Genomic DNA, 8,949 nt, shown 5'->3' with positions numbered 1-8,949 from the left:
TAATGTCACTAATACTAACTTCCGTCCTGAAAAGTGACTAATGGTCTAAACTATACCTATCTTTCGATCTTAGCACAGTTTAGTCGAATTAATTGACGGTCAAGCAACCTACCCTACCTTTCGGTCTAATGGGTCAGTCACAAAATAGGTATCTAACTGGTCGCATGCATTCGATTCGTTAAACACAAGGTTAAAAACAATTAAAACGAAAGATAACCTAACAAGGTCGATCGATCGACCAACAATGTCGATCGATCGACGACACGCTGATTCAGTCCGTGTTCAATCTAATCTTTGCCTAGCCATAAATCGCCTACATCCTAGCACTAACTATTTAGCTACTCATGGTGAAGGTAAAAACAACAAATAAACTAACAATGATTACTGTATTCATGCTTAATGTAAATAACAACAGCGAAAATATGACAATTGGCTTTGGGGCACTAACTATCAATTCTATACTATTAATGAGAGCGAAGCAATAAACTAAGATTAGGGCAGAATAAATACCGAAAATTCCAGAGGAAAGATTAAGAACAAAGGGGCAGAAATTCCAATGCTAAAGTCGATATATCAAACCCTAATTACTCGGAAGATAAACTAAACTATTGTGATGTGAAACTTAATGTATTCTCTGATGTCCAATTCTGAATGTTGGTGTTACGTTATATAGCAATAAACGCAACAACTTATTTCTAAAACCTAAACCTCACGGGCTTTGAGATTCACGACTTTCTAATTCTCGTCTGGTAAAGAAATCTGGTCGATCGACTACTCAGTGGTCGATCGATCGCTCCTCAAAAAAGAGCTTCGGATCCCGATAGTTGGTCGATCGATCGATGGGTCCATCGATCGATCGGCCGAGCCGCTAATTGACTTCTTTATTCTTCGTGGACTCGTCTTTCGGGCCTTGGATTGCGCACCAAGCTCGTTCCTTAAGTGAATCCTTTACGTCATTTGCAATGCAGTTACTCGGGGCGGATTTGGCTTGATTTCCCGTCAATTCTTCACATTTCTGCAATAAAGTACAAAAGCACGAAAGTAGAGGAAAATAGAGAAATAGGGGCATATATAGCACTTTTGAGCTCTGAAATGCGTGTAAAAAGAGATGTAAAATATCATATAAACGACACGCATCAATAGGTATAATCATCTTCATAGGTATTATTATTGTTAATTACTTTCATTTATTAATCATGTTTAGCTTTGTTAGTTTGATTGACAATCTTATTAGCATGTTGAATTTGATAATGAGTGACTAGTCTTCTAGCTAGGGTTAATGGGGAATTAGGGGAAACTAACATGGGGAATGATTCATGCTTAATCTAATATGTTTTCATAATTGATTTGCTTGCTTGTTGTGATTTCAACTTATGCACATGTTATGTTTGATGAAATGGGATTCTATGAATATTTGCATTTTTTGATCCATCACCTATCTTTTCAATGAGGATTGTAAGCATATAAACCGACTCGAGCCTCATTAGACCATGCATATAGTTGAATAGGAAGGATTAAGTTGACTTGTAGGTGTTGTACAATCTAATCGATTCAGCTTCGGGACCCAAACCTTCTTAGGGATTGTAAGCTTATACACCAACTCGATCGCATCACAACAATAAGTGCTTACATATAATTGGAAACATGTTTCTATGATAAACTCTCATAAAACCCCTATGAACCCATGACACCCTAGTGCTTTTTATTCAATTGTTTACCACCCCATTTATTTACCTTGCTTTGTTTTTCTCTAATTTACTTTCATCTTGTTGACTAGTTTAGTGCATCTCCTATCTCAACCCAAATTGTGACACCCTAAGACACAACCATTTGAAATTGAGAATCCTACATCAATACCCGTCCCTTGGGATCCGACCTTTACTTGCCTCCTTACTAAGAGTCGTTTATAAAGTTATAAACATTGTTTTGGTTAGTAGCTTTTGACGACGAGTTTAAAACCTACACCAAAAATGGCGCCGTTGTCGGGGACGGTGTTAACTTGATTTGATTTTCATTAATTGTTTTTAATTGTGTCTTTCTTTACCTTGGGGAAGTAAAATTCCTCAAGGTTGTTCTAATTGTTTTCAAGTTGTTTGATAATTTGTATGACTAGGTGATCACAAGGTAATCTATTGCCTATTGATTTCGAAATTGAAAGGACCTTAACCAATAATAGAAGAGTTGCTAGAGGTAGTTCAAGAGTTGTAGGTATTGGTGAGATTGTGGACATTTAACCAAATAACATTGAGTTTACCAACACTTTTGCAAGAGAAGGAGAGGATAACCCAATACAAAACCCACCACAAAATCAACCCACAATGCCTAAGTTTTCATCACATTCCGTACCAACTGAGGAGAACCTACCAAATGTTACTCCTACACCACAACATCTAACCGGTAATTTCATTGCCAAATCCGCATTCATACAATTAGTTGAGAGAAGTCAATTTGGAGGGATGCCTAGTGAAGACCCTCATTCACATATGGAGACTTTTTTTTTTTACTATTGTGATGCGATTTCTCAAACCGGAGTTACTCATGAATAAATCCGATGGGTATTATTTCCTTTTTCTTTGATTGGTACCGCAAAACAATGGTTAAAAAGCCTAGACAAGGCTACTCTTGGTATTGACTCATGGAAGAAGTTGGCACTTGCTTTCTACAAGAAATTCTATCCTCCGGAGAAGACTAACATGTTGAGAGCCCAAATCACCGGCTTCAAACAAAGAGATGAAGAATAATTGTATGAGGCATGGGAGAGATTTAAGGACACTTGTCGTTCTTGTCCACACCATGGACTTAGCGAGTGGTTCCTTGTGCAACAATTTTGGAATGGTCTATATGAAGACTCCTGCAGCATCCTCAATATGGGATCAAATAGGATGTTTACCGAAGTTGATGACAATCAAACATGGGCCAAAATCGAAGAGATGACAGTTCATAATTCACAATATAGTAGACCTCGAAAGGCTACTAGAGGAGGAAAGCATAAGGTAGATTCCATCACAAAATTGGGTACTCAACTAAGTGCTCACATTGACACCATTAATTTGAAGTTTGAGAAGGCTATGGCTAAGTTTGATGAAGCTTCCAAATCACCCAAACAACATGTTAATGCTATGGTGGCATAATCCTCAATTCCAAGTGGAGTATGTGAGAGTTGTGGAACTTTGGGACATGACCAAAGTGAATGTAGGGGAATAAGTGAGCAAGTGAATGCTTTCCAAGCATACAAGAGTGGAACCCCTTATTCCAAATAATACAATGAGAATACCAAACTTCATCCCAATCTTTCATACAAGAGCCAAAATGTTCAAAACCCTCAACCAACATACACCCCACCTCCAATGAGAAACGAAGCTCAAAGACCCTTTTACAACCAAAGCCAAAGTTATCAAAATCAACCTTCATACAATCAAACAAAGTACCAAGGCTTTGATGTTCAAAAGGCGGTCCTCCAAATGCAAAAGAATCAACAAGAATTTTTCACTCAAATGCAAAAAGATAGACAAGCAAAAGACATCACCATCAATAACATACTAGCCCACACCAAGACGCTAGAAACTCAAATGTCTCAATTAGCATCTTCTAACTTTCAAAGACAAAAGGGGTAACTACCACCTCAAAGTAATCCCCCAAGACATGAATCGGTTAGTGCCATCCATTTGAGGTGTGGTACAAGATATGAAGGGCCAAAGAAGCCAATTGATGAAGACATTGTGGAGGCTAGTGGCAAGAAAATAGTTGAGATCTCTAAAGAAGAAGAACCCACCATCCAAGAAGTTTCAAAGAAGAAGAATGAAGAGAAGGCTAAGGAGAAAGAGCCTATTGTGATTAGAATTCCATTCTGAAGTCGTCAAGCTAAGCCTATGTTTGATGAGCAACTTAGAAAGTTCATCGAGATTGTGAAGAACTTAGAAGTCTCAATCCCATTCACGAAATTGATTAACCATGTTCCGGCCTATGCGAAATACATGAAAGATATTCTTACCAAGAAGAAATCCATCAGGAAGCTAGAGACTATTGCCTTCACTAAAGTGAGTAGTGCTATCCTACAAGGAAATTCCCCTCCAAAACTCAAAGATCCGGGAAGCTTCTCTATTCCATGCACCATTGGCTACACTACAATCAACAAAGCATTATGTGACCTTGGAGCAAGTGTAAGTGTCATGCCATACTCGGTGTGCAAGAGGATAGGAATGGGAAAACTCAAATGCACCAACATTACGCTTCAAATGGCGGATCGATCAACAAAGATACCTCTAGGGATATGGGAAGATTTACCCGTGAGAATTGGCAAGTTTTTCATCCCGGTAGACTTTATCATTGTAGACATGGAGGAGGATTCCAACATTCCTATAATTTTAGGAAGACCTTTCTTGAATACCGCGGGAGCGGTGATTGATGTGAAACATGGAGAGCTCACACTTGAAGTGGGAGACGAAACAACCACTTTCAACCTTGTCAAGACAATGAGAGCTCCCCGATTACATGAGCCATGTTTCAAAATTGATCATTATAGCCGAGAAGGTGATAGGAAGAAGTTACAATATCAATGCAAAGATCAAGCTATGGGTAAAGAATCACCACCCATATGGAAAATGAAAGTGGATAATCCTCAAGATGCTCTATCCGGAGAGCAAGGAAATTTCAATAACAATGAGAGCTTGAACAGCTCATCACCAATCATGACAAGAAAAGAAGAAGGCCTCATTGGCCATGACAACAAGAAAGAGGAGTTGTTTCCATCAATTCATGATACCATTGGGAAGCAAGCTAGTGAAGTATGTGGTCTATCGGATGACGAAGTTGAAGGATTGGTCAATTCCCAGATTGGCAATGCTATGACCTTAGACCAAGGCTTTGGTGACCATCTTGACTCGAGTCACCACCATGAAGAACACAATGTGCAAAGGTCTATTGAAGATCTTTATAATGACAATGAACAAGCCTTTGACTACTTCTACAAGGTGTTGAGCAACATCAACAACATCTTCGCTATGCCTCCTTAACATCTCATTCAAGAGTGAGAGTTTGGTGGAGTCCTCCCTAAACCACCATTTGTAAATATTCTAACCCTTAACTTGCATTTTACTTCTTGTATTGCATTTTTGTCAATTTTGGATTTGCAATTTCATACTTTGATCAAGATTTTCATTTGGAGAGAATGTGAGGGAGGAATTTTAATGTGTTTTGATGTGTAGAGTTTGATTTAGTGTGGGGATAGTAATTGCCTAGGCTAACCGAGCCTCCATAGTGCACCCACAATGTTGAACAAAGGAATGAAGAAAGAATGATATGGGAAATGAAGATCCCCATGGGTGGAACTGAACTCGTGGGTGCAGGAAGAGATCCGAGCGTCCTCAGAGGGAACCCGCTCGTCTTAGGAGAAATCCGAGCGTCCTGGCTCTAAGACGCTCGTCTTGAGAGTGCTGCAATTGCAAAAAATTGGGACTATTTACAAATTTGGGCAGATTACAAACAAGACACCCGTCTCAGGTGGAATCCGCTCGTCTCAGGAGCAATCTGCGCGTCTTGGCATGTGCCAAAACTTAGAGTCCACACTGTCTATAAATCTGAGCGTCCACAAGTGAATCCGCTCGTCTCCTGCAGAAATCAGCCCGTCTCCTGAAGAATCCGCGCGTCTCAGCGCAGGTTAGAAATTCCTGAGCTCGCTGTTTAAGAATCTGAGCGTCTTCAGCCAAATCCGCCCGTCTCCTACTGCTGAATGGCTATAACACGGGATTAACCCTCCTTCCCCAAATCATTTCTATCTTCTTCAAACACAAACACACACCCTTTCTCCCTCAAAACCCTCAATCCTCTCATCAACAAAACACAAATTCCTCACCCAAATTCACCAAAATCAAACCCAAGCTTCCTAAAATCATAATCAAATTACTCCTTCATCAACAAAACACCATCCAAACATCAAAATCCTCAAAAATTGAATCGATTTTCTACGGTTTCAAGGCAAATTCGAAAACCCCAAAATCGATTAGGGATTAATTGGAGCTTGAGGAGAATAGAAGCATTCAATCAAAACTTTGATTTGTTGATACAATCTTGAAAAGGAGAAGACATGGCAAGAACTAAAGATGGAAGCAAGGCACCCACAACCTCAAATCTTTCCAAAAGGCAACAAGCTCTTTTAGCCTCAAAGGCTATGGTAGTGCATCAAGAAAGGGTGGAAAGTCAAGAAATCGCTACTCCTATGGTGGAAGCTACTCCTACTCCGGTAATTGAACAATTACAAGATTATCCGGAGGTAACTTTCATAAATGATTCTCATAGGAAAGCATTTGTATCCCTTGCTAGAAAAACTATTTTGCCTACCAAATTCATATGCCATGATGCCTTAGACAAGTTGGGTGTTCTTGAGAGGACTAAGAATTTTTTCGAGTCTATGAAGTTGAAAACACTCTTTGACAGGCAAGAATTAACCTACCCCTCCCTTACCATGGAATTTATAAGCTCTTTGAAGGTGACCAAGGTAGAGACTCGGAAAAATATTGAATTTCGCCTTAAAAATAAGGATAGACAAATATCGATAAGTCAGTTTGGCAAAGTGTTTCGTCTTGAAGAACAGTGTCATTATGTGAAAAAGCCCTTGAAATATGATCCTGCACCTCTATGGAAAGCAATCACCGGGTGAAAATTTGAGTCCTTCCATGAGTGTCATGTTCTTTATGTCCACCATCCGGGCATAAGAGTGAGGCATAAGGTTGTGGGCAACACTTTAATTGCAAGAAAGGGCACTAATCATTTTACCGAGCTAGACATTGTCTACCTAGAATCCACCATGAATGTCAACAAAAAGTTCACTAAGGAATACAACATACTTCAACTCTTAATTGATCGGTGGCTTGAGGTTGATAATGGTAGAGATGGGTCGGCTTTTATTGTTAATGGAGGCTTAGTAACGTGGTTAGCCAAACACTTCAACCCAGATTTTAACAAAGACAAGACATACAAACCGGTTAGAGGTGGCAACCTTCTTGATTTAGGCACTATGATCAACATGTTTCATGAGGCCGAATGATAATCTTGACAACAAATTTGAGTGGCTCACTAAAGAAGCTAAGTTCTTCATCTTGCCAAGCAAGATATGCCGCATCATTGGCCGAAGTCCAAGCTACCTACTCCCCGTCTCCGATGAAGCCGGGATGATCATGAAACAACATAGGGAATCGAATGCCAAGCCCTCCTCCTCCTCTATTGTGACTCCCTCTTATCCTATTCACTATCAAGAATTCACACCAAGTGGCACAAATGTTGAGGTAGGGAAAAACTACTTGACTCAATTATTGCAACATATGCATAAGCAAGCTTATGAAGACCGTGTTAATGCCTACCAAGCTCAATATCCGCCCCTCCTTCATCTGGCTAGGCAAGGACTCTTTGATCCTACATGTCCTTTGCCTAGTTGGGCGGATAGGGAGGTATTCTTCCTAAATGCTCCTAGAGATGCCAACATGGATGGTGAAGTTGCTAAGGGGAAGGAGATTGTTGTTGAGAGCGGGGAAAGTAGCTATTCTTGCCATGAGGAGGAAGAGGAAGAAATGGAAAGCTCAAGTGATGAAGATAACGGTGAAGCCTCCGGATCCATGGAGGTAAATGATGATGATGATAATGAGGAAGATGAAGATGACGATGATAGTGATGAGGATGTCACAATGAGCGACAATTGAGGTTTGACAAGCTTTTGGAGGATGCCACAATCCATTGTGAGTTTCCTACACCTCTTTTCAGCTTTGTTTATATCTCTTGTTTCTAATTTTTTTTAATCTTGATCATTGGTTTTGAGTCGTAGCAACACTTAGAGGACTCCCACCTCGGTTCCATTGAGGTGTCTTATATTGTTCCCACTTTGAAAATCCAAAATGACAAATTAGTTTCACGCATAGCATTTTTGTGCATGAACTCCCCCATTTTTACACTAGCAATAGTGTCTTACTTGGTTTTGTGAAGTTCAAGCACAAGCATTGAGAGTCAATTCAAATTGTACTCTCCAACCAAAAAATCATGCATCATATAGTGTAGTATAGAATGCATCACTTGTTTATATGTCATGTAGTTTGCATATTAGTGTAGAAATCATACATCCTCATATTAGCTTGCATAACATCCTATCGTATTGGCCATTGAGGACAATGGCCATACTTGTGTGGGGATGGGAAATTCTAACTTGACTTTAAAATCAAAAATTATAAAAATTGAAAAAATTTGAAAAATACAAGAACATGTTCTTTCTATTCCATTAAAACAAAAACCCATAAAAATTTTAAAATTTCAAAAACCAAAAACATGTTCATTCCTTTATAGTTTAGAATTATATATTTTGTATATACTTGTTTGTTTGTCTATCCTTTTTCACATTGATCGACTACGCCACATCTGAGACATGAGGATCATGAAGACCGCATGGTATGATCTTTCCAATCTCCTTTTTCCTCTTTATGTTAATGACTATGTGGCTTTATTTTGATCGATGCGGTATACAACAATGTGATCAATTGTAGGATTTGCATTTAGCTTATTTGCCATACTAGTTGGTAGAAGCATATGATTAGGTTGTATAAATGTTAGTTGCATCATAGCATATTGTTGCATTTTAGAAAAAATTTGTGAAAACATCTATTTTGGAAACTTGACAAGTGCATATAAGGCCCTTGTAGATACTTTTTATTCTTGAGACTTTGCTCACTAGAATGCTTCTAAAACACTCTAGGATGTGTCATGCTAGTATCCTTTGACCTATGGATTAAGGCCTAGTCAAGAGTACCTTGTGGTGTGGTAACTCCTTGGCTACCATTTATTCTAAGGTGACCTTTGAAGCCATGCAACCATCTTCCACATTCTACCACATTTTGTCAACAAAAGGGAATGGGCACAAAAATTGTTCAAATTTGAGTTCAAGTATTGAAATGAAAAATCAAAAAGTTTGCA

At 39.1% G+C, this 8,949-nt stretch overlaps 1 non-coding gene across 1 annotated transcript; it reads right to left on the bottom strand.

Annotated features, from left to right (window-relative positions):
- Positions 1-2,693: 2,693 nt before the first annotated feature.
- On the bottom strand, positions 2,694-2,800 carry LOC141638121 (small nucleolar RNA R71). The gene has a single exon (XR_012542011.1). It is a non-coding gene; the product is annotated as a small nucleolar RNA R71 (small nucleolar RNA).
- Between the last annotated feature and the right edge of the window lie 6,149 nt (positions 2,801-8,949).

This window comes from Silene latifolia, unplaced genomic scaffold (genome assembly GCF_048544455.1).
Source record: "Silene latifolia isolate original U9 population unplaced genomic scaffold, ASM4854445v1 scaffold_180, whole genome shotgun sequence".
NCBI classification, from domain to species: Eukaryota; Viridiplantae; Streptophyta; class Magnoliopsida; order Caryophyllales; family Caryophyllaceae; genus Silene; species Silene latifolia.
This window is presented reverse-complemented; position numbering and strand designations above follow the sequence as displayed.